Source organism: Hetaerina americana, unplaced genomic scaffold, assembly GCF_022747635.1.
Source record: "Hetaerina americana unplaced genomic scaffold, ioHetAmer1.1.p SCAF_4, whole genome shotgun sequence".
Lineage (NCBI taxonomy): Eukaryota > Metazoa > Arthropoda > Insecta > Odonata > Calopterygidae > Hetaerina > Hetaerina americana.
In genome coordinates, this window is record NW_027286985.1 from 79,089,854 (window position 1) to 79,116,874 (window position 27,021).

General features: G+C 37.3%; 1 protein-coding gene across 2 annotated transcripts in view; it reads right to left on the bottom strand.

The window, feature by feature from the left end:
• Positions 1 to 27,021, bottom strand: part of tn (tripartite motif containing protein thin) — an 84,770-nt gene that overhangs the window by 30,002 nt on the left and 27,747 nt on the right. The window contains exon 1 of one of the 2 annotated variants that reach the window (XM_071589697.1): positions 13,044 to 13,546. The exons of the other annotated variant lie outside the window; for it this stretch is intronic. The gene's annotated coding sequence lies outside the window, so the exon portion shown is untranslated. Of the gene's footprint in view, positions 1 to 13,043; positions 13,547 to 27,021 lie in introns of those variants that run through there. 2 annotated transcript variants of the gene reach the window in all.

Sequence of the window (27,021 nt, forward strand, 5' to 3'; positions counted from 1 at the left end):
TTGGTGGACACCTTCATATTCCTTTCCAATACTTATTTTCTTCCACTCTTTCATTCTACATTCTAACCGCTTTTCCTCACGTGACGTGTGCCCTACTTTTCTTCCTCTCCAAAACCTATTTTTGCATCCTTCATGTATTTAATGTTGTGCCGACGTTATTTTCAGCGCACCTTCTCGCTTTCGGGAAGGATTTGGGTTGGAAGCCATGGGATGAGGAAACTGAAAGCTCGCATTAAAACTATTAAAATATCCAAGTTGAATTCTCTTTGCAACAGTAGGCAACTGCAGTTTTTCCTAGTATTTACAGTCCACATTTTTGTATTATACTAAGAGAGATAGACAGTGAAAATGAAAATTTCACAGGATAATACCTGATTCACATTTTTAGTTAGCCAGAGGGCATCAGTAGCTTTTACATCAGGATGAGATGTAAGATTTAAATAACGCCAGCATATTCGTTTTCCTTTTTCTAATACTCAAATTCCTTTCATTGTTAACAAGTACCGAATCTATGTTGAGAAATATTTTTGAGGCAGAAATCCTTATGTTTCGATAACTTGAAATAAAGGGGCCTTATCTTATTGAGAGTTAGTAACAATTACTCTTGAAAACAAATCAAGCATACATTCATTCAAGCTCGCTAATGCTCTTTATGGAATGCTATCGTAAACTCGGTGGCTGTTCATAATGGAAATATAAATCAATGAGTAAAATTATTCTTTTTCCCAATATATGTGTTGCCACCGTAATCATACTGTCAACCGTACTCCCCTGTCTTCTCCTAAGCAAAGTAAACATGGCGATCCGGCTTTAAGGGTCTGCCAACAATTCGAGGAGGATAAAATTCTGGAGAAAACTCTATTTTCATCCGGAACGGAACCCTGAATGGGTCGAAATCCCTCGATAACACGTACAATAATGCACGGGTGAACTGTTGGGCGGCGCGGATCGTTTCCCACCATCATCTCTTTTCTTTCCGCACCGAGCGGCCGACCTTCTCCCTTCACAGTGCGCGAGAGCGGACTAGTATCTCCGACCGCCAAACACTCCCCTTCGACCTTCCCACCCGCCGACACCCCCACCAAATTCCTCCACCCCTGCACGACTCGCCCTCGCCGTATGCGGGCATTATCTTTTCTTTCAAAGGATTCCTCACAATGCGATCCTGACGCTCTTTTCCTCTTCCCTTCTATCCCGCGTGTCCCCTCTCCGGGCTGCCCACATTTTGCGAGGACGAGCCACGACCACCCCGCTCCCCTTTACTCCCCCACCCTTATTTCTCCCCCCCTCCTTCACATGACGGTCTCATGGGCCCACCGTTTCCATGGGAACGCAGCCCAACGGGATAAGTCGTTCTGAGGGGGTGCGGGTTGAAGTTTCCAGGTCGCCCGTCGCGGTGGGCTGTGGGTTGCTGAAGGGAGGAAGAGATGAACGGAGGAAGGGGTGAAGGGGGTGGATGGATGGATAGATGGAGGCGTTCGTGGGGTGGGGGAGAAAGGGAGGAATAAAGGGTGGGTGGGTTTGAGGAGGGGTTTGGGTGGGGGGCCGTGGAGAGAAAAGGGTGTCCTTCCGAAAAGAATCCTTCGGACTCCTCATCCTCCGCGTGATATATAGACCCCTTGGGATCCTTTTAAAGAAGGAGTGAGGGGAGTGGGTGGGCTCATACTTTTGCCAAACCTTTTTGGCATAAATGGTTACGGTTATTGCAGCTTCGAGTCCGTCGGAGCTTTAGATTTTTTCCATCCCTACCCCGTCGGGAAGATTCGGCACGATATTTCTACACACATGAAGGCCCATACATGAAGAATGGTTATTACCACGAGATAAGGGGTGAAATAAATGCAGCGTATTTCTTCCTTTTATGGAAATATTTAGGTTTTCTAGGCCTTCCTGAATTCTGAGCAATTGTCTCCGAAATAACAATGGGGACCGTTTTTCTTTACTGTTTGCCACTTATTCACGGTTATAATAGGGTTTTCAAGCACAGAGTTACCATGGCAGCCCAGTTTAACATTTTTGGGATGAATGAACCTCATAATGTCCTTCGGTATGCCTACTTAACTCGTGCTGAAAATATAGTTCCTTGGTTGATGTCAATAATGCGGGATGAGATGCACATGCACCTCCAGAATATATGAGAGTATTCTTCATTCTGAGTGGATAATGCAGGTATTAATTTCGTGGGTTAGCGGACTGAGCAATTAAATTAAGTCGTTAATGCACCAGAATACTTTAATATTTGAGAGTAGAGTTTTGTATAGACCGTAAATTAGCATTACTTATAGGTTGGCATAAAACAAAACAGAAATAAGGTGAAGTATGAATGTGTTTTGCAATTTGTTGTTTTAATCAAATGCCTGATATTTCAACGGCTAAGTTAAAGTAGATTTTGCCAAACAAATGAAGTAAGAATCTCGAAATGGCATCGGGAAATGAGCTTTGAGGATGCGTTGACTAGGCATCGGACGCCGTCGATACTCGGGTAACTGATTTTATTTTCTAAAACCAGTTCTAACAAGAATATTAACTAGAAATTAGGAAGCTGAAATGCCAACCATGTCGGCGGGATTTAGTTGATTTGAGGTGGAGATTTCTCACGCTTCACGCAAACTGAATTCACAAAACGTCACCATGTTTGGATTGGGATCAGCGTACACGGTGATGCTGGGCGATATCGCCCCGGAGTCTAATATTGAGTGGGATATGGAAGACTGCCCGTCATTTGTGACAAAGTTCTGATTGCTCATTCCCTCTTGATGTATTTCAGGCTGGAGAGAGATGATTGGACGTAAATATGGAGGGCGAGGTCAGCGATGTGGAGAGAAAGTTGTTGAAGTGCCAAACATTGATTGGCTGGCTGAAAGAGACAAGGTATACCCGAGGTTTATTCTAAAGTAAGGACAGAGAAAAAATACAAAAAAATCCGAAGTGTGGGTGAACATTCGCATTCCTCGATAAGTAACTTTATCAAGGGCACATGAATTTAGAAGAGGCAACTGAGGGGAAAAAAATGACCACTATCTCTTAGACTCGAGTGGCTCTTGAAATATTAATAATCGGCGTTATTCTTTTTAATTCAAAGAGGTAATTTAATTTAAAAAATGTTCTCCATGTCAAAACAATTCATTCGCTTATGATCTGAAAGTAGATTTTGGAATTTAAACCCCTACGTTGCCAGGCGATTTCCTTTGGGGTATTTCAGTTTTTAATCCTAACATGAAAAAATAAATTCTTCACTCCTTAGTCGATGTTTGAACGTAAAACCTTTTCTTAAGTAAGCGTGCAGTCAGGAGACTCGATCTATCGCAAGCTTTGGCATTCTCAACGGAGAATATGTAACTGAGCACTAAAGTAAAAAGGTTCGAAAATTATCACTCAAAACTATTCTCATTAACCATTTCACAAAACTGATAACATTTATGACATTTCACGACATGTCTAAAAATATAAATTTTTAATCTTTTCAATTTACAGTCATAAAGTCCGGTTTATTATTTAAAAAAATTTTATTAGCTTTGTTTTGCCCTTCGTAATATGTTAACATGATTATTCAAGTTTAATTTCTATGATTTACCATTTTCTGTACAGAATATCATATAAAAAAGATGATCTCAATCAAAATTATAAACCAAACTTTGTTAATAATCACTTTGTTTTATGTTTATAAACTAAAATAATTAATGAATCGCAACTAAAAAATAACAAGGGTGCTTTGAACACTCTATGGAGCTACACTATTAGTTTTGTAATCAAATATGACGTTTTTACGTACTAATTAAATTTATTAAAGAGAAAATAAGTATTAAGTATTAGAAATGCCAAAACGATCTGAAAGAGTTGAATGATTAATTGTAAGTATTTAATGATTTTTATTTTCAATGGAAGATAAAAATCAAGTACTTAGCAACTCAAGGCAGTTCAGATGATGGCCAAGTATATCCGATAGCAAAAATATATGATAACTGAAAAATGAGGTTATGACTTGGTTTTTACAGCTACTCATGGTTTTACGACGCATCATAGAGAGCTGTAAAGATGAATAAATTTAAGTTTTAGATAGTATATTTACATAAAAGGAAAGCTTTTTCTTACTGGCACTTATATTTTGCATTCCTCCGACAACATCCAGTTGCTTACTGAATCAGTTACTGGTCGATAAGGAATTGTCAGGTCACAGTTATAAAAGACCCGGTGATTTACATAGCAATATATTATTTCCATGGATAACTTTTCACGTAACGGCATCATTGATTCATCGCAATTTCAAAATTTCCTATATTGCACCGAATTAAGCAAGTTTAACCACGCACTTATCTGCATTCAAACAGTTAATCTACTCCCAACGATGAGGACTCTGCTTTGCATCCACCGCGAGTGGGAATTTTAGGACGAGGGAAGAGAGCGAGCCATTGCCTCTCACCGCCTATATCGCTTGTCAGAATTTATTTTCTCTTCCTCTCGAAATACGTGCAGCGGAGAACACGACTCGTGTTTCCCATCGGATCCATCGAAACCTTCCCCCGGTTCCAAATCGGGAGTCCCTGGCCCGATTTCAAGCGCAAGGCAATGTAATAGCGGTGACGTTACGCTCTGCGTCGGCAGAATTCCTGTTTCGAGGGTGCCAATCTCAATTTTATCCCGTTTCGCCGGTTCCGCATCCTCCTATCGGTTTTATTTACCGTATCTCTGGTCTCGGTGGTGCGATGTGGTAGCCTGGTGGTTGAGGTGGACGGGTACTCAACGCATGTTCCCGAGTTTGAACCCAGGTGAGCGGTGTTATTTTACAAGTTTCGTAGTTTTGCGGGAAATCGAAGGTGGTGGAGAGAGTCGGTGTTTCAACTTCCCTCACTTCCCTTCCCTTTGTAGAAGCCAGAATTTCAAAGGAAGTAGGGCTAGGATTGAGGTAACATCTACTACGAAGCTAACTTTTAATTTTCATTGTCATTTATTATCATTAATGAAAGTAACTTGATATCCTGAGTGAAGGGTCGCGGAATTCAAGGACAAGTAGCTTTTGGCGATTGACGGGAAGGCCAGGGATCAATTCTGGGTGAGACCTTAGATCGATTCTCAGCTTCACCTAAGCTGTGCGCAATTTTTCGAGTGTAAGTCCTTGCAGGCAAACTTCAGATAGCACAGGAAAAGAATCTCCCCTCGCACGCCTGAATTTGTGATTTTTACACTTCATAGGAAATTAAATATTTCTTTATAGCCACTATTGTTCTAAAAGTTTTTGGTATTTTTCCTTTTAAGTTTTTTCCTCACGTAGTTGAAGTTCATTTTTCTTTTGATAAAAGAATTAAAATAAGTTCCTTCCTCCATGAGTTTGACACATACAGTTATTTATTGCGTAATATGGCAGAGAGATTTGTTACCAACAGTCTCACGTGATATAAATATGGCAGCAAATATAAGTGAACAGTGAATGCAAGGTGAATATCACACATGATGCCGCTAGCTTGCATAGTATCTTGTGCATAGAAATAGGAAGTGAGCTCTTCCCTCAACTACCCAATCAAACTCCGAATTGATAATTGTGGTAATGATTTTCAGAATGAATGGGACGGCGATGAATTTAGATTCATCTCACATTTCCATGGACGCCATTTAAAATAAGTAACTTTGCCGGCAGGCAGAAGAGGATTACTCAAGAACTCAGAGCTGCATGCCCGTTTTCAAAAGAGCGCAGGATAGCAAATTCTTAATGTTTATTCCATGGGAGGAAAGAATCCACCCCCCCTTCCCCAAGGGGAAACGATTGGTCGAATTCCTTAAGAAGGATATGGATATTTCCAGTGCATTTACACATTCCCCTCGGACGCATGAAACCAATTAGTTGATCCATTTGCAGTGAAATGAATAGGAATTTAAATAACTGTCGTCACTACCTCTTGTGATAAAATGGAATGCACCTGAAAAATACGTTCCGAAAAATACTAATCAATGCTTCGCAGGATTAAAACTATGAAATTGAGAAATATACCTGAATGAAATAAACTGAAAGATATTTTTTTCCAAAAAGACGGCAATATTCTGCGTCATCAAAATTCTGCGTCATCAATCAATTCAATAAGATTTTGTGGGGATATAGGGAAAGAAAAATACTTAATAGGCCCAAAGCAGAAGAAACATGTGGAATAATTGGCTGGATTAGCCTACTTTGACCTTTGTCACACAATTCTTAGTCGTTTATTGAATGGAAAGACTAGCATAAACTTTCGGGTCTAGAGGGAAAAACTGGAAGATGAAAAAATTAAGAAACAAGGTAAAAACCATTTTTTAAACATTCCCAATGACAAAATTCAGTTATCAATAGGTTGAAGGAATATTTTTAGCTTGAATTACTAGGGATCCTAAAGTATGGAGACATTAATGTTGTTGATTTAATGTTGAATTACTATAAAACGAATGAATATTGTTTTGGTTAAAAAAATCTATATTGACCTTTCTGGGGCATTCATATAATGGTTATGGATAAAATGCTTTTCTAACTGAGATTTAATTCTCTTTGTTCAATATGTGTTAGCTGTTTTCTTTAATCAATAAATAGATATCTAAATCACGCTAATGACAAAAACACAATAAATAAATGCTTATGCATTATAAAGATTTATTACTAAGTCTCTATCATTATTTGACATAAGAAACTATTCACAGAGGGTTCGGCGAATACGTTTTTAATAAACCTCAATCATTAGTGACAAATGAGCCATACTATTGAGCCAACTAAGTGATAAACGGAGTGAAAAATAGCGTTTCTCCTACCATTTACATGCCTTTACATCATGATCAAAACGAAGGGACAATAATCGCACATGGAACATACGCACGCACTCTTTGCGCTGTTTACTTCCGGGTTAGACTAACTAAATATATCAAATTTTATTTTACTTCAGAGAAATTATTCTCTGTTACTTAATTATTCTATTTTATACTTCTCTGCTCTCGTATTTGATTTTGCCCTTGACTTTGTTTCATTTACCCATACTCTTCTTTTTCTGAGACTTCTAATAATTCTGGCAATGATAGTGTCTTTAACCACATTCACTCAGCGCTTTCTCGGTCTACCGCATCCTCTCAAACCATTCAATTTTTCTCACATGTCTGTTTGGTGAATAGACTCTTGTCCAATCTCTCATCAGCTTAGAACATTTATTTTTCAAATACCTCTCTTCTACCAATGCATACAAACCAGTTTCTGTCATAACTCGCGAATTTCCCACACCTGCCCCTCCACTTTGCATCAAAAGTACCTACTATATGGAAAACTGTATTTTTAAAATTTTAATTCATTTTGTAAGTGTGATTGGAGCAGAAAGCAACCCCCACATCAAGTCATATTTAAGGTGACCGGAAGTTTACCTTTGCTTAAGCTGTTGGACACGTATTTGGGCGCATATTTGATGTAATTTGCAAATTCCGCGGTCATGAAAACGTTTCCGATGCAGATGATCCAATGATAAACGTCAGTGTGATACGGTGGCGTGGTTAGCATCAAAACAGTGGAATTAGATTAGCATAGGGTTACCACATGTTATCATACTGTGTCACTATTTAGAATACTCAGTCCATAATTGATTGACGCCCCCGCATTAAACGTATGAATAATGAATCAGCTAAGCCATCGTTGGGATGTATTTCAATCTGTATGGTAGAGAATGGCAGGCATAGGATGCATAGGGGACTTTGATGAATTAAGGCTACTCCCAATTACGGCTTGCCCCTTAACTTATCGATAGAGTGTCTACCTGATCTTATGGAGAAATAATGGAAACACAACAACCCGCATTTTGTCCCCAGACGCCTCACCTTGAAAGAGTAACCCTAGATTTTCGGAGCTATTCTGACCAAAGAGCTAGCAATGGGAAAAATTAATTAGCTCACACATTCTTTAATTTCAAAATTGAAGGAATATAATTTCAAAGTAAATCTACGCAATGAGAAACTACTCCAATTTAACTGTGACGTAAATCATATTAATATGAGACTGGTACGGATGTATGGATCTCCCTTTCTTCTAAACAGAGTCCTTAAATTCTATGCACAAGGGATAGCTAATTTCTCCACCCAAAAGCTGGTTGTTTGGTTGGATGGTTTGATAAGAAACCAAGCATTTTGATAAACGAACGACAAACCTACAGGATGCCGTTGATAAGCTGGTAATAAATTTGATACGTTCAATATATACCAGATCCTTAAATCTAAGGACTGTTTTGAATGACAAGGCTGAAAGACTAACTAGGATTCTGCCCTACTCAGGATAAAAACCCTGAAATTCCATGCTATCAGTTCCTTTTTTATGTGATACTTGCGGTTACCCGCACATTCATCCAGCCATTTAATGGCATACAGTGTGTCAAGCCGCTTGAATTGTAGCTGTGATGACCGGAGGAATCGCTCGACTTTGTACCTGGGTCTCTGACAGCCATATACCCTACTTTACACATTCTCTTGATTAGAATACTCGATTTATTTTTGGAATGTTGCCAAGTCTTATGTCTTTTAAAAGGCAGTATAGCTAAACACATTTAAATTTTTGGTTATTTGAATACATTCGGGCAGTGAAGTGGTGAGAGATAGTAATAACATTACCACAGTAATTATGCTAATTGATCGTGGTCTCTCTATAGGCCCAACACTTTTGGTATTATTCCCATGCAATGTGCGCATAATATAATTTTTATAACAGATTTCCAACGATATACCTGGCCATGATTGTTATGCATGTAGCAACTGAATGGTAAGAATTATATGACAGTATTATTGGCATTATATACTATATGTCATTGAATTAATGCGTACTATGAAATTATTTTCCGCTTATATCCTTGCTAATGTTGTTTATATAGGTGAAAACGATTAAAATTCAATGGCAGTATTATGAAGCCTATTAACAGCATCAACAAAACTATTTCTATGCTATTATAGCTTAGGAACTATAATTATAAAATATAAGCTGCGTGTTGCATTATGTATTTAAAGGGATCCTTCAGCAAATATGAACGTATATTAAAGTAATTTGGTAAATAAGATGGAGAATATAAATGTTATGCTTATATAAATGCAAATACTGCACATGATTTCTTTATGAATTTTATATTTACAGAAACGAGAGGAAAAAACTTCATAAGTCGATTAATGTATTGTTTGATCCAACCATTTTATGCTATAAAAATTTGAAAAGAACAACCTAATCGCAGTCATTTTTGTTATTTTTGCATTTCAAAAATAAATGTTTTGATTTTTGACTGCAGAAAATTTCCAGGTCAAAAGTTATTATTTATTTAACAATATGAAAGACATTACACATCACTGAAGACATTTCATAAGGTCAAACACTTAAAATCACTAAACAATATCATAATATGCCCATACAATTTACCTAAAAAAGAACTTATGGCAATAAACCTCATTAGAATAAATTATTCTTTGTTTAGTTAACAACGGGAGGAAAATATTGCAGTTTTAGCGTGAAAACATTCATTATATTTGAGCATTAATTTGATGTTTATTAGCCGGAAGTGTATAATTATATTGCTTGTATGGAGCAGTATTTGAAGTTAAAAATAAAATGGGTAAAGTGAAAAAGTTAACTGTTCGCTTTACACTACGTATTATGCAAGATTTTCCAAATGAATTTCTTCAACAGGCCAAATATATTCATTGGTCGTTTATGTGTTTAATCATAAAAAGGGCATGAAACCGGGGCAAGGGCACTTCGACGGGTGTTCTGTTGTTTTATCCTTCAGATGCATTTGGCAAGACCGATAGAAGATCCACGAGCTTGCTTCGGACCGGTATTTTTAGACACTGCTCTCCTTTATGGAGGCATGCCCCTGGAAACCGTTTGCCTTTTCTCTTTCGCCGAACGAATGTTAGCTTTCAGACAACCGATATTGAAAAATATTAACGTTGCTTCAGCGTTTCCCGTATATTTTAGCCAGAAAAACGTATTTTACGTACTATATTTCCTCTGATTGATTTGGTCCGGATTGTTACTGAAACCAAATAAACAAAAATATCTTTTCTTTTTAAGATTTTAACTCTGTAAATATCGTTTCAAAATACCCATTATTAAAAACTAAATACCCATGTCTCGAGCAGCTAACGTGTTTTAAATAGAGAAAAATTTCACCGGTGATAAAAACCCATTAGGATAACATGGGAATGAAATCTCGAAAATATGAGAAAAGTCTATTGGGTATCCATATAATTGGCCGACAGCTAAACTTCGTTAAAATAATTCATACGCTTCACGCTGCAGTCGAGTCCTTAATTGTCACATTACTAACTATCAAGTATTTGAAAAATTTGGATCTCGGAACTTATAGTGACATCACGTATGCTATTTGCTTAGCTATTTCAAAATGTGGAATTTCAGAACCTTCTTCAGTTTGACGTACCTCAATCCAAATCAATGGTGAACAGGGTGTTTTGAAATTATCTTCAGAAAAATATGTCTCGAGGGAGTTACATTACTTTATTTTTATGTCTTAACTCATCCAGTAAATTTATCACTTTGGTAAAATGATGAAACGCCTTCAACTTTTCGAATGTTATTTTGTAATATTATTAGTAATTGGGATTAAATTTTTGTTATTTATTCTGAATTAAGGTCTCACTATTATTTTATATTTAGCTTTTTAGTTGGTTAATTACAATGAGATTGATTATTTTTCATCGTTTAAATAAGATATTTGATATGAATATGAGATAAATTCTAATTAAATATATATTTTAAGATAGATTAAAATCATTCGGCAGCAATGTAATTGAATGCAGATCTGAAAATTTTTCTTTTCCTAAAATATATTCATCAATCTACTTAGAACCCTTCAGCGTTATATAATAATTAATACAATCAAATAAAGATAAATTTAAGTTACATAATATTTTACATGTATTTAATCAGTTATTATTACAAATTAATTTAATAGTTGAATATATCCCCATCGCATTCGTTCACGGTCCATCTTGTTGACTGACAAAGGACCACGCCTGAACTGAAGGCCTCAATTAACTTTAGGTAGTGGTTTTTCATGGTGTAAGGATATGTTGCAATGAGATTTCAAGGTTTCAGTTAGACTAGAGTTGTTTTTTCAAGGAATATCATCAAGGAACTGTGTAAGCAAGACATTCTTCCAAGATAATAAAAATTAAATAGTGAACTAGTAGTTGCAATTATTTTTCAAAGTGTCATTTCGGGTCACGCATAATGATTGATGTTACATAACAGACCAGCTTCACATTTATATTTTTACAATGTTATTCAAACCTCCAAGCTTTAGATAAGCGCTGTTTATTTAAGTTCAGTCTTTGGTCTTAAATGACACATCACATTCGACATTTCATTTAGCCATGAGACTCATTAAACTGAAAAGTAAAAGAAAAAGCAAGCCTATAAACGTATAACACAGCAACATAAAGTCGTGATTCTTTAGCTTAGTCTAATCAATCACTGCTGCTAATATAAAATATTTGTCACTGTTATTGTGCATCTAAAAGAATATTTGTGCTCTTTCAGAATCTCGTGCCATGGCACGAATATGACACTATTCCAGAAATTCGAATTATCTAAGGCCCTTCTAATGGTCACCAGTTTAAGAATTTTGTGAATACGTTTCGTGTTTTCTGATGGAGTTGTAGATTTCACGGGTAGTAGGGTAAATATCCACATGTATTCTTTTTGAAGACACATTTTGTATGCACCCAATGCTGTCCAAAACGAGATGAAAATTTTAAGGCAATCAATGACAAATAGGTTTGCAAAGTTTGGTGCAAAATTTTTGCGTTACTAGCAAATGTTATTGAAAAAGTTATTTAATTTTTCCTTTAAAATATGTGTACTTGACTATACAGTTGCCTCCGGCTTGCTGGTCAGAAATGAGTAAGCAGATGGTTAAACGGGATACTAATAAACTATAGAACTGGATGTATTTGGGAGATCAGGTTGGTGAGGGGGAGTAACATAAAGGCTTCCTGCATCGATGATTAGGATTCAAATTCTATGGTTCGCGGATTTTTTCTTCGTCTAGTCCCCACCTGAGTGCATTGTTGACTGTAAACCAAACACCTATTCCTTTGGATATGGCATGAAATGTTTAGGCCCCTTCAGGGCAACAGAGAAAGTCTTTGGGAGCAATGAATGTTGAAAGACGTAAGCGTAAAAAACGATGCATAAATCACGAGATGGGAATACCTTAATCAGTTTTTGGATTGTTGTCAATTAATCATTCCAATGCAATCTCCAGATTTCTCCCCAAATTAAATTTTTCTTCAAGGATTCTAGCACTGACTTTTCCTCAAACCACGAATGGTTTCTAGTTGATTTTCTTCTTCGTAAATTGCCTCGAAAACTGACCAATCTAATGTCCTTTTTTTATGAATAGACAAGAAAGAAAAAATTGAAGAAAAAGTTCCAATCCAGCGTAATACTAATTTTAATCATTAGTATGTAATAGGCCCTAATCTTCACATCCTTAGTTTCACGATATAAAAAGCATATATAGCATAAAACCTCATATTATTTTGTAAAATTATACTTGGCACAACTTTTTTCATCACTTCATTAAAAAGACTACTTGAATCATTTATCACTTGTAACTGCTTTTCTGGCTTTGAACTTTTATTGCTGACGCGTCTTTAAGGAATTAAGAAAGTCTCATCTGAGGATTAACTAATGACTTTTGCAGTAAAATTTCCCTGGAAACAGAAGTGAGCAATCACATGGAAACCTAAGCGGCTTTCAAAAATTTCAGGAAACTTTTGTAAGCCTCTTACTGACTCTTTCCAAGGGAAAAGCGCAGGCAAACGGAAGCCTCAAAGCGCAGGCAAACGGAAGCCTCAAAGCGCAGGCAAACGGAAGTTTCGTAACTGTATCAATTTTGCATCGATGCCAATTTCATCCACTGTCTGAACTTCCACCAAGCCATGCAACCAAAGAATTTGATGCCAACATGATATAATCAGGAAGCCTTTCACCACTAGATCACATTCCATACTCCTTTCACATACTACGCCTATACTCAGCATCATTCCCTTACCTTTTTACTCGAAACCACAGAATAGCCCTTATTATTTTCAGTTAATGCGGAAACTACCAAGGTACTCTCTTGCAGATTCGTTCATTAGCTTCCTAGATCTCCCTCCCTTTGAGAGATCCACGGGAGAAGCAACAGCTGCACAGATTCGGTTTGCGTTCGTGTTGGATGTCGATGCTCTGGAGCAAACGTCGTCTCGAAAGTGTTGGGGATATCCTATCCCAACGGACGGTATCGCAACGCCCCGCAGCGTCAAACTCCTCGGGTCCCCCGAGACCCTTCCGGCCGGGGAATCACTCCGACTCGCCTCGAATCCCGCTCACGTTGCACTCCGGGGCTATAACTCCTCGTCGATGGCGAAAGGGATCACGTTGCACAGTTTCTCCGATTCGATTCTTGACTCCCGACGAAGGATAAGAAGGAGATGAAGGAAGCAAACTCCCTCCCTGAGTACTCTTCCCGGGAGATTCGGCGCGACCACCACTTTTTTCTTCGTCCCGTGGGTAGGGGGCGTGTGAGACCGGCGAACGAGAGCCCGCCGCCACTGATTCGTTTCGGGTCCAGACAGGATCTCAGACAGTCACTCTTTCTCTCGCTCGCTCTCTGATCAGAGGGGTAAATTGGGAGAAAGGAGACGAGGAGGAAAGGGACGTGCGCACGTGGGGAAACCCCAAAATCCGTGGGAAGGAGTAGTGGAAGAGAGGGGAAGAATGAGGGAATCGGAGGGGAAATGGTAGTGGTGATGCGGTTGGAGGAAGGAGTGTGCGAGAAAAGGGGGAGGAGAAGCGGAGAACGGGGTGAGGGGGCGACTGGCACTTAAGAGAGTGTGAGTCTAAGAGCGTGGGTGGGATAGGAGGATAGGGTGGCGAAAGCGACACCTTAAGTATCTAGGTGGTGAGCGGAAAGACATATAATTAAATTTTTTCCAAGGTAAGGGTTAATGGAAAAATGACAACATCATTTATGTTGCAAAATATAAAACCATAACGTAAATATGTAATAAAAATAAATAAAATTCTTCAATTCGGCATTGATTTTAGAGTTTGTCTTTCTATACCATATTGGTTAAACTTGTATCATAAAACATCAATAACTAATCGTAAAATAAACGTAATATACTAGCACAGAATTGAGGTACATATTAAGTCGTTGTATAGCTAGGTAACTAAGCAACAGCTGTGCAAAATAATTTAAAAGCTATCATTGCTGAATATTTAAACACATTAACAAGTGTTACAATTTTAGTAAAAATTGTAAATGTTACACTCCAATGGTAAGAGTAGGTGGAACACAGTAAAATGCATATCTCAAGGAAATAAACTTAAACGATCAAATGTGGCAAGAATCATAAGATTTCTACTCACTGAATGTACTATACGCTAGTAAACTAGCAAAAGACAAGTCTACTTAATCGCTATAATGTTGGTTTAATATTATTGGGCGGATCCCAGAAGAACTAAACACAAAACTGTCAAGATCAAAATCAGCCTTGAAGGCATCATAGTAGTGTTCCAAAAGTAAATAACATTTAATACTTTGGAGCCAGTACCGGAGTGGGTATAACTTTTTGTAGACAATAAAAGGTCATAAATGGGTGAATTAAACTTGAGTAAAAAGTAGATTTGGCTAAGGAAACATTTCTGAGGAGATAGTTATGAAAATTACCGAGTATTCGTCAACGATAAAGATTTCCCAGAGGTCATATTAGGGTGTTTCTGCAAAGTTTAGTCCTCACTATTTCTGCCGAAATTTTGGCAAAGCCTAGTGTGAGGAAACTATCCTATGCATCGGGATATTTTCTTGTTGACGATGAAAGAGAAAATGGAAGAATTTGGATCGAGAATAGAAAAAGGATATGAGAAACCCGAAAACAAAAATGTGTCAAGTTTAAATAAAGGTGTAGTGACGAGGAGGACGAAAGAGGGAGGGATAAGGAGAGAGAGCCTATGAGTGTAGAGAGTTTAAATAAGATAGTGAGAGAGACGGTTTGGGACAGAAAAAATGGTGACGTCGGGGGAGGATGTGGAGTGATTCACCTAATTTTAGAATAAATGTCGAAATTCTTTAAGAAGTGCTGTGAGGTTGTAGGACTTTAATCGTCCAGCTAAACATAGGCATCAAGTGCCCGGTCAAATGAACTGGGTCTCTTAGGAATCGAAGGAAAAATACCAATCTATATATATATATAGATTGGTATGGATTGCCGAATTGGATGGGAGGAAAAAATACCAATCGATATATATACATATACATACATACATATATATATATATATATATATATATATATATATATATATATATATATATATATATATATATATATATACACACAATTTGCGAGAGCGGAAATGAACCTACGTCTTTTATTATACAGAACGCTCTAAGAAATTAACACAGGGGAAAAGTAAAGAGAGGCAGTGTAAACAGATTACCATGAATAGGACAAGAGGCTCCAGTCAAAGCATTTGATTTTAACGCTGTCCAACGGTTTCAATCAGTTTTCACCTAAACATTTACCACATGGGCACCTTAATTTGATGGATCAAAGTCAGTGACTCGACAATTAGAATTCTGAAGCTCCTAAGCAATCAAGTCTTTGGATAACCTGAAGATATGAATCAGAATTTTACTCCAAACATGAATTTCATTTCATCTAGGAATGATAGAAAATGACTTGTTGCGTCATGTGGATATTGAAAATTATTCTATTGCAAGTTATATATTTATTCACTGCTTGTATTTCTCGTACCCACTGCTATTGCTCGACTATCGGTATGTCTACTTTTACGGGCCAACCGGCCATAATTTTGCAAGGACCTTAACTCAGTATTGAATCAAAATTTTGTGAACGGTTTTCAGCAATTTTTAGACGATATCAATTGAATCGAGATAAAAATGAATACCTAATACCTAAACATTCAATGAATAAAATAATTAAAATATTAAAGACAAAACGGAGGCAGCAAGACTGGAACAGATGAAATTCAGTTTTAGTAAGCACTTGATGTAATGGATGTAATTTTTTTGAGTGACGGGAGAAAATTCCTTATTGATTTTCGACTAAGTGATTCAGTATTAATATTTTGTCATGGTATATTTTGGCCAAATTAATTCACACCACTAAAAATAATTAATGTAATTCACGTAATGAGTATAGCTAAATTCCTGATGTACGATATGATAAAGATTGAATAGCATATGAATTCCAAATTTCTCCTGTGGTTAGCTCTTTTATCTCCACGTTTTGAATATTATTGCATGAAATACGAATTTGTTACATGCAATGCGTTTAGTTTTTTTAGATAATTAAAAAAAATCGAATATTTGTAGTAAAAGATGTCATATCTAAAACTGTTTCGATTCTGGCTAATATTCAGTCGACTTTCTAATTTGTGTGCCGAAATCTTATTTTTTATAAAAACCAGGTCAAAGATAAGTTACCTATACTTATAACTTAGATTGTATATCATCTATTAATTGTGTATAAGTCATTACTCAAGGCATATGTAGTGTCTGTAGGATGATCTGCGTATTTCAATTTAGGTAGATAGGAGAAAAGAGAATTCATAATGTTCAGAAAGGAAATTTAACTATCACTCAACGTGAAAACGTTGAACAAAACCTTGGGACATTTGAGAAAAAGCTAGATGTGCTGAAACAAAGGTAAAAATTATCGAAAGGTGTTTTCCAGGTGTAAAAGCTGGAGCAGTGCAATAAACGAAAAGCTCAGAAGGAAACGGTCGCGAAAGGAGATGAAAGATCCCGAGGTGAAAAAAGCTAGCGAAATAATAGACCTGAGGAAGGTGGGAGAGCGGAAAGGGGAGAAGTCTCGCGGGGAATAAAAGAATATCTCACCGGGCGCGGTAGGGATGTGTGAGAAACTTCCAGGGAATTGCTCCCCAACCCCCTTATTCCAAAGCGCCAACTTTACAACCTTTGGTGTGTTGCAGTGCTACGAACCCGACCTCCAGGTGCCTCACTCTGGTTCGTGTCAGCGAGGGAAACTCGATCCCAGACGAAACTCTTTCCATTTGTCATAAACGCACCCTATAGCGTGTGGGTGGTGGTTAGGCTTTTCATGCAGGTGGTTGGAATGCTTTCAGTCTCGGAAGAAGTAAAAAAAAAAAGATCTGGAATTCTGATGTGGGGTTGGTTTATGAGAATTTTACACCCCTTCGATCGGATGGATTCCTCTTGCATTTCCTTTGGACTATAGCGGCTATTTCTCCCGATCCTTGAACTGGCCTTTCAGAAAAAGGTGAGAAAAATATATTAACAGCCATATTAAAATTGCTGCGAAAAAGTCTCTGGAAGTAATGTGGAATGGCTGCTCTGCGAGTGTTAAGACTTCGAAATGCGGGCTGCTATGGATTCAAGGAGCTCTTATTGAATGGAATATGCATATAACGATGGACATCAATGTTAGATTTCACTGTTACCACAAATATAAAAAGTACGACTTTGACCAATATCACTTTTTGCGCCAATTTTGGCTAACACCTGTGCTGCCTTTCCAAATACTTGCATTCGTCATCGTATTTTCCTATGCATGCTTAACTGGTCAGAGTAGTCTTGCGAAATCAGCCATTTCTTCTCCTCAATTTACTAATTTCCGCATTCACTGAGTAACAAAAGAATCTTTGTGCACAATCAATAAGCTTTTTTTTCTCTATGAGCTACTACAGTATCATTAGCTTTTTAATTAGAGAGAACGTGAAGAGCTACAGAGATTACTTTATTGCATTTATGCAGATATTGTCCGGTAAACACCCCTTTAAATTGTTAAGGCATTTGTACACAGCAATTTAATGCAAGTTGTATTCCAAGTTCTGTTATACATCAATACTATTATTTGCCCTGCTATGCAAAGATTGAGGAAACAAATTATTAAACCAACATTTTGGGTTTTATAAACGATGAAAAGTTGGTTTTAAGAAGGCTGTGGAATCCTGAGATTGAGACTTGCTCGCTATTATTTTAATTGTAACTTTGGTTTATTTATATCAGGCTAAGGACGGTGCAAAATCATGGATATTATCCATGCATTATCAGCATTGGATTGGAATCACGGTATTTTACTAGGTTTTCATTGCACCAATTTAGAGCAGAAAAATTGAAAATATAATCATACATTTTTTCTATTGTATTTGATTATTCTGTAAGAACCAGAATGGTTGAGCTAAAAAATGTTTTACATGGTATTTATTTCTCAATTTTACAATTTCTGTCCGACGAGTTGGCCATTATTTCACCGCACAATGGCGATGTTTTCACAACTGCACTTGAATGGTGTATAACACGTTATTTTAATGATCCATTGAACAATACAAGTATAAACTTCGTTGTTTTCAGTCGGCCGTAGACTTTTCTTTAGAATTTTTTAGTATAATCTAAAATTTTATCTAAAACACACAAGATAGGATGGCAGTGGCTGAATAAATTTCTTCGACCACGAGCTACCATGAATTTTTTGCTATATATAAAATTGGCCTGCAGATACGAGTAAGTGATTACATTAATTTAATTTCACAAAGTGAATCGCGTGAGAACATGTAACTTATAAGTACTTCAGACATGATCAAATGTTTCAATAGAAATCCACCAAAAATTAATTTTCCACTGAATAAAATAATTGTACTACGACCGAGATAAAAAAGAAAATATCATCATAAAGTTAAATGGTATCATGCATAGAATTTAAGTCCGTAATATAAATTTACTTATCATTCCAAGACTGTGTTGGAAGATGTCATAATCTGAAGATTTTACCCCGTTTAGAAGCTCTCAAATTCGGAATTCACTCCTCTAAGTGTTGAGATGAAAATTCGGTTCTCCACGGATTTCTCCGCCAATCTTAAAAAAAGTTGACCATAGTTGATTTGATCTCCCGTATTATGCGATGGTCGCACCTAATTTCTGCGCTCCGCGACGGTTGGGGGTGCAGATCTGAGAAGCAACCCCATTGAGTGAGGACGGCAGGACCGGTAAGAGGAAATAAATAGGAAAAGAAGGCCAGGAGGGCGACGGTAGGCGGAGGAAATAGAGACGAGGAGTCGACGGGAGAGGTCAAGGAGGTACCAAACGGGACGGAGTATTGGGGCTACTTGGCCAAATCATTGGGAGAAAAGCACGTCACTACTGAGCCAAAGGGAAGAAGGTGGGGGGTGCTGTGCGGGGGGAGGAGTAAATGGGACGCGAGACTAGCAGGGAAGGGCGAAACAGAGATGTAAAAGAAGACCGAGCCGAGCCCCAATAAGGGCGATGGAGGGGACTATTCGCTCATTAGACTGGATCGAAATAAAAGTTTTTTCGCGATACGAAATTCGTACCGGAGACAAAAGAGCTGTCTGTACTTTGGGGCACTTTTTTACCCAAACCGACTTTATTGATTTCAATTAATATTCTCATTCCCTTCAATGGCTTTTCCTTTTCTATTAAACGGGAGGGCAAAATGATTTGCATTTTTTATTTTATAATAAAAACCCGGGCGAATTTTAACGCAGCCAACAATTTAGTAATGCTGTATATTTCTCTAACTGAGCAATTGGAAATGGAATGTTTGGTGATTGTAGAGTTATATTACTGACTGAAACAGATAAAAAACTATAACATGCTAAAAATAATTGAAAAACCCTTAAATATAAAATGAAAAATGGTGTTTATAAAATATCGTACTTCTATCTCTTCATGATAAAATATCATTTCGACTCTTCCTGATAATCTCCTTTGATTTATCTTAAGAGATGACAGCTTCTGCCGGATTCTTTTGCTTTGGCTACGAAATAACGTCAATTTTATTAAATTAAATACGGTGTTAGCAAAATCATTCTATACCAGTTGATTATTTTCCATTTCATTGACAATATCTCTATTTTAGTGTCTAAAATCTTCAATTATGTGCAGAAGCCCTACAGTTGTGAACAAGATTATGAAAGTGTGAGTCATTCTCATTCAATGTGCTGCGCGGATTTTGAGTTCTGTTAATGTTAATCAACAGTGTAGTTGGTTATAGAAAATAAAATACCCAGGTGTGAGGAGAAACCTAAATGGTTACTGCTCTTTCAGAATGTGCTTCTACCTTAACATAAGAAATTTGAATTGTACGGTGGTATAATATTAACTGTCTCTTATTTTACAGACGTATGCTATTTTTGACGGTTATTAGTAGGTGAAAGAATACTGTTTCCACGAAAAATATTAGATGATTTCTATACAAAAAGCGCTTGGTTTGTTTTTATTGAAGTCAAGAAAGATCTTCAGAAAAAAGTTACACTATTAGTATGATTTTTTACCATGAGGTTTCCCTTTTGGGAGGATCATTGGAAAATTTAGATTTATCAATGAAGGGTTACAGTTGCTGCTTGGATATGTTTCACTAAAGAATAAATTAGTAGTAACATTACCCTTTTATCTTTCTTAAAAACCGAAGGTGGCCATTCTGCTCTGCTTCCATGATATCATAATTGCCTTACAACTAGTAGAATTGAAAGTTGAGAAAAATAAAATATTGCACATTTTAAAAGGTGAAGAATAAAATATATTTGAATTACAACGCTTTATTTTTATTAAAAATATTCACTCCTGTAACTTGTGTTTTACTTGTGGCCCCCATTTAGAAGATCAATTTGTAAACATTAATTGAGGAATTGCAGAAATGAGAGGCCTGATTGAACACATAGAAAACATGCAATGATTTCAACAAGCTTCTATATCCTTCTTGGCGATATTGCTTTCCAACATTTTATTTCGTTCATTTACAGGAGTTCGTTTGCCTTCCAAGTCTTAAAATGTGATACGTAGTTCTGTATATTCATTTTATCCTCCATAAAGACTATGCAAACAAAATAACTTCATAAAGCAACACAAAAATGCCTGCTTACAAATTTGGCAATAGGTTTATCATAAGTTACAGACTGTTCTCTGTAACTCGGTGCGTTCAACGTTAATCTTATGGCAAGTAACTCCGCAGAATATTTTAATACCGTTCCTATGGATCATGAATATGAAGAACAATCATTGGGATTGCTTAGCATAAATCCCAGGGGACATAGAGGAGACACATTGATATTTAACTTTGGAGATAACCGATGCATTCTACGCTACGGCAAGTAACTCCGCAGAATATTTTAATACCATTCCTATGGATCATGAATATGAAGAACAATCATTGGGATTGCTTAGCATAAATCCCAGGGAACATAGAGGAGACACATTGATATTTAACTTTGGAGATAACCGATGCACTCTACGCGACCTCCTGAAAGCCACCACTCCTGAACCGTTTATGGCTGGAACCGGCAAATTGCACAAACCACGTATCGCTATAAATACATCTTACCCCTCAGAAAAAGAGTGTGTATATTTCACTGCATCTCTTCTTTCGTAGAAGAGAGGGTAGGGTGCTGGGGAATTCATCTGGAATTCAAGATGGGGCCCGTCAGTTTACGCGCAGAGCGTGAGAGAGGTCGGGAAGTGACGCCCAAAGCGCAAACGGCTGGGGCGTGGGAGCAGAGAAAAAGGGGGGGAAGATGAAACGTTTCCGCGGGACTGGCGTAAACTTTCCTCACGCGTCACACATCTTCTCCGTGTCTCACACCAATCTGTTGTCGGACCTGCGGACCTTCTCCTCTTTTTACGCTCCTGAACTCCCCCATCTTATCCTTTCTCTCACACCCACTTCCTCAGTCCCAAAGAAGCCCTCGCCCACGCGCTCTCTCCCTAACTATGGCCCGTCGCCTGCAGCCTCGCGTCCGCTCTCTTCATCTCGTTTAAGGCAACACGCTTCGCCGTCCTTTAAAAATCGTCATTCATTGTTTCCTCAGGGACTGCGCCTCTCAAAGAAGACCCGCTAATCTAAATCTCTTCAGTCCCTTCCAGTACCCCCGGGGGACTGACTTTTTCAAGGATATCTTTCCTTCCTTTTCCGGCCTCCGGCAGGCGTTTTTCAGTGTCATGTTACTTTACCCTTATTCCGTCAGGTACGATGATATGAGAGCGTATAAGTTTTAAGAGCTTCATCTAATGTCGACAAATTGAAAACAGCCTTTGCACTGAGAAAAGAAAGAAATGTAGCGTCTCCCATTTAACTCCCAATAAATCTATGCCTAAGTTTGGTTTGTACTTATTAATATATTTGATCGGTTATAAATTTTTCAATGAATATATTTTTATTTATTTCAACTTAACTTTGGATATTCGCAACATTTTCGTCTCTACGTTAACCGCATGCTCCAGCTGTAATTCAATTCGCTCATACGGTTGTACTATAACTGATATTGATCCAAATATATTTCTCTGGAAGACTTTGATTACTGTTTACGTTAAGGGCAGAAGGTTTCTTCAAGTGTGTAGAAAATAGTACTTAAAGCAACTTGTAAAAAAATTCAAAATTTAAACTCATAACTTCCCCATTTTGTTAAATATTAATACACAAAAGTAGGGAACAAAAAGCCACATCATTTTGTGTATTAATATTCTCTTTAGACCACGAGCTAATTACGTCATCCAGGTATGAACTATGAGGTTTTTTATTTTCCACAATTGCCTCATCGTCTCCCTGGCAAATAGCCTCTAATAACTTCCTTACGTTCCCCACTGCTTGTCCTCCACCCACGACACTCATCCCTGATTCTAAATAAGACCTTGATCCGACGCGTTTTCATCATGAGGTTAACGCAAACCCCTTATCGTCCAGTATTCTAAGAGTGACGAATTTTTGCCCATCTTCTAAGCACTCTCCTGAAAGAGGAGAGAGATAGAGAGAAAAGAAGAAGAATTTAGAGAAAAGGGGAGAGGGTTCTTTTTATTAGTCGTTAGTTTCACTCTGACCCACTTCTTTGAAGGCCCTCGTGGGGGAAGTCTTTCTCCGGTTTCTGAGTCTTAAGAAATTCTGCGATTAAAACTAACCACGACGGAATTTACAAATTTGTCCTTGGCCGAATCCAAGAAAATTTGTTGATATTCTATTTACGGTTACTTGAGTATTTCAGAATAATTGAGTTTTCCAACTGGTATCGTAGTTATCGTCCTTGCTTTTTCTTTTTAATTTATTTGAATGCAGTGTTTTATGCTTTTTGATGCATACATTTAAGGCCAATCTCCTCTGCTGATAGTTCTCACGCATGCTATTTCATATTTTGCGGTTTTTACCCTAAACGGAGTACTGAATAGTTTAACAATAATGTTATCGTATATTGTATTCATTCCTTGATTTGCATAATCTTAGTTTATCATCAATCAAATTACACTGGACTGCAGAATTCTTAATAAATGATTGGAGAACTTTATCTACGGTGGAAAAAAGTTTGAACACCTAGGTAAAACATTATGTGAAGAAGTCAACTTATGTAATTTTTGGTTTAGACCTACAAATCGGTGATGTGGTGAATATGTAACGAGATTGTACTTTACGATTAGATCACAAACATTTAATTAAAATTTGAATCACAATTAGTACCTTTATATGTTAAATTTCCGTTAGAAAATAAAGGTGGAAAGACCAAAGATATTATATTTTCAAGCTACTAATTTGGTGTTTTCTTTAATTATACTTCTGCTCTGCATTAAATCAAATTCGATCTTCAATTATATTCACTTAATTTGTGTGATGATTAACTGTATTTAAAATAAAACTATACGATAAGACACAGTTTCTAAAAGTAACGATTTTAAATATCTGATATGTGTTTTTACATTTAGAAATAACTGGAAGAATTGCGCGAATTAGGTAAGTATTACTAAGGAAATATTTTCTACTGAGGGAATTAGGAATACTTTTTTCATGGGAAAAATAAATTATTACAATTTTGGAGTAGATACGTTTATCACATCCCCTCATGGTAATCCTAGTTTCTGCTTATAAACTTGCAACCCACGAAACCATGAAGGAAATGTTAAAAACGCGAACGATAGCAAATCTACCTGGTGTAAAATGAAACATGTACAGTCACTCAGCGGTAATGGGAAAGGGCATGAGAGAGAGGTAGAGAGAGAAGGAGGGGTAAAACAGGAGACTTAGTGAGAGAGGGAGAGGGACAAAGAGATGGAAAGAGAAAAGGAAAGAGAAAGAGAGAGAGAAAGGAGCTGGTAAGAGGAGGGAGGGAATTGCAGAGTGAGTAGTGTAGGGTTCGTGAAAGGCGAGCATTCCTTTGTAGCACACGCTTGCAGCCGAATAGCTAAGTATACTGCGCGGAAGAGTTTTGAGTGCCTGGCGGTTAGCAGACGGGAGAGGGTGCCCGTGGAGGGTGTCTCCCATCTCCTCCCTCCATAGGCGTCTCTCGTTCGTGCGCCTCTTGTGTGGCCAATGTCCAAAAACACACACACGTTCGCCGCCTGTTGTCACACCGGGCGCCAGCTAGATTCACGCCTCCGCGCCATGAGATACTTTACCCCTCATTTGTCCGCAATCCGCAGCGCACAAATGCTCCGTGGGCGTCAGCCATCATAGGGGCGGGGCCCAGTGGTGCTCTGCTCTGAGCCCGGCTGCGGTACGGGAGAAATTATGGGTTCGATTCAGGGTCCAGGTACTAACAAACTTCCTAGAAAGGAATACACTACAGTTCATGTGACTTAGACCGCCTGATTGTGTTTTAACATTCAGAAAAAGTAATTAAATACAAGCATGAAAATTGGTAAATGACAGGTAATTTTAATGATCCAAAATATACATAAACCACGCTGAACACTCTAATGTGTGCACAGCCCATTCATGTGATTAGAAATATAATAGAGGAATAGCCAATAGCTAATAGAAGGTGGTTAAGAACTGCCGAGAGAGAACAAGTAACCTCAGTGAGAGGGCAAAACTATTCCAAAGGGGTTTTAATAATGCAAACAAATGTGCAGTATGCTGATTCATGTTCTGCTATAACAGAAAATCGACTATTCAAAGCATAATAAGTCATATAACTGTATTTCGCAGGACTTTATTTTTGGTTCTAGAATTATAAAATTTTATAATTATACTCTAAATTTACTTAAAAACGGATTACGAACCGAAGATAAGAGAGTTAACATTTTTTATATGGCCACCAAGATTGAAAATCCGAAAGGAATTACTGAAAGTTTACCGTGATGGTATATGTATGTTGTTCATGTACTTGTGGTTGAAAAAATCAAGTATAGAGCTTGGGATCAATTCGAATAAGTAATATGAGAGTTCCTAATCGACTATTTAGAAAATTTTAAGAATACGCCTCAAGAACTTGGAAATAAAGAATTTTACTTGAAAATAATGCGCATTTAAAAGAATAGAGATTCTTAAAAATAGAGAAAAAATAACATGATCTCTGGATTTATTGAATTAGAGCTACTTGATGCATGAAGATCAAAGTAAGGTCTTTAAGAAACCGATTGATACCGCGGATAAAAATCTCGCATCACAGGGGCTGATATAAGTAACAAAGAGTAAAAGGAGATATTTTCCTTTTGATATTTTTCATAAGTCATGTGTTATTATAGAAACATTTTTTGATGTAAAATCAATTGGTCATGGTCTTTTACCAGAAGTGAAGTTTTTATGCCATGCCTATACATTCAAAGTCAATTTCCATTTCAATGAAGATCGTTGTTTAACTTTCCATTTCCAGGTTACTACGTACTTGAAGACTAGTAAGAAAATCCTGTTTACCATTTGACTCTCGTAAAGAGCAAATAGTACAGTTTTACTGCATAATAGAACATATTATCTTGCGCGAAATATTTCTAAAGCCATTTAGCAATAACCATGATATGCTAAAAATAATCTAACATGAACTTTCCTCAAAGGTCAAATAATTAATTAACAATATTTCGTAAAATCACCCACGGTCTTAATACCCTCTGTGTAGAACTGAAGAGTGGTTTGTATATGAAATTAAAATTCATGAGAATAATTTCTGAGGATCATCGGTTGGTTATTTGCTTCTTTGCTGAAGCATTTCTCTTCATGGATAGTATTTATATTCAGGCTTCCTTAAAAATTGAAAAAATATTTTTTTTAAAGTATTACTGATAAACAATTTCCCACTTGATTTCCTATTTCAACATATGTTGTCCTCTTCCTCCCCTTAAAATGAGTTGTCAACTTTTGTCTAAAATACCTGTAAGCTCTTCAAATACCTTCCTGCATGCAATTCTACAAACTAAACCTTCCAATGGATTTTTAGTTGGCATTGACCAGATGTTCTATGCGACATGATTTTTTTTGTCTGTTCTAAAATTCCTGAAGATGTGGCTGGTAACGCCATCAAATGACTCCTCCTTGGACTCCTCCCCTCGATGTCATTCCATTCTCACCCTCTTTTCCTCTCTCTCCTTCTCACTCACTCCCTCGTCCTTGTAAGCGGATGCATACCGGCGTGCACTGCTTGTCGTCCGACACCCTGTCTCTCCCCTCCTCATCCTCCCTCACAACCCTACCACACCTTCAACACAACGGACTGTGCGACCGCCAAATCGAGTTTGACGACATCCGATAGGAGGCGTTCATCTGAGTTGTGTCTTATAATAGATCGGACCGACGAAAAGAGACCTTGTCCTTGGGTGGCCATCGGTGTTCCAGGATGTTCCGCGGCGGGCAGTTTGTTAGCGGCGGCTTGTTCAAAGTGAATCGCTGCCTTGATTTTCGTTCTATTATTCTCCAATAATCGAATTTAATTATATTATTTTATGTCACTTTGAGCTATGCCTGTTAATGCACTAATATTTAGATTTTAGAACATTAATGATCAAATAACATACTAACATTTCAAATATGCAATGAAAGTAGCACCTTTATTGAAGCACAAGTTGTAAGCATAAAAACATGTCTTCTATTATTACAAGAATTGTGCCTAACAATTGTGAATACATCTACGTATGTATTTAATGATGATGAAATTAATTTATTTATCAAATACCGAAAAACAGCCAACCACGGTCTTTTAAAGGGAAAAAGTAATAAATTATATACCTTTACGTTAGTGAAACCCTAAAAAAATTAGTTCTTCAACGGCAAATGA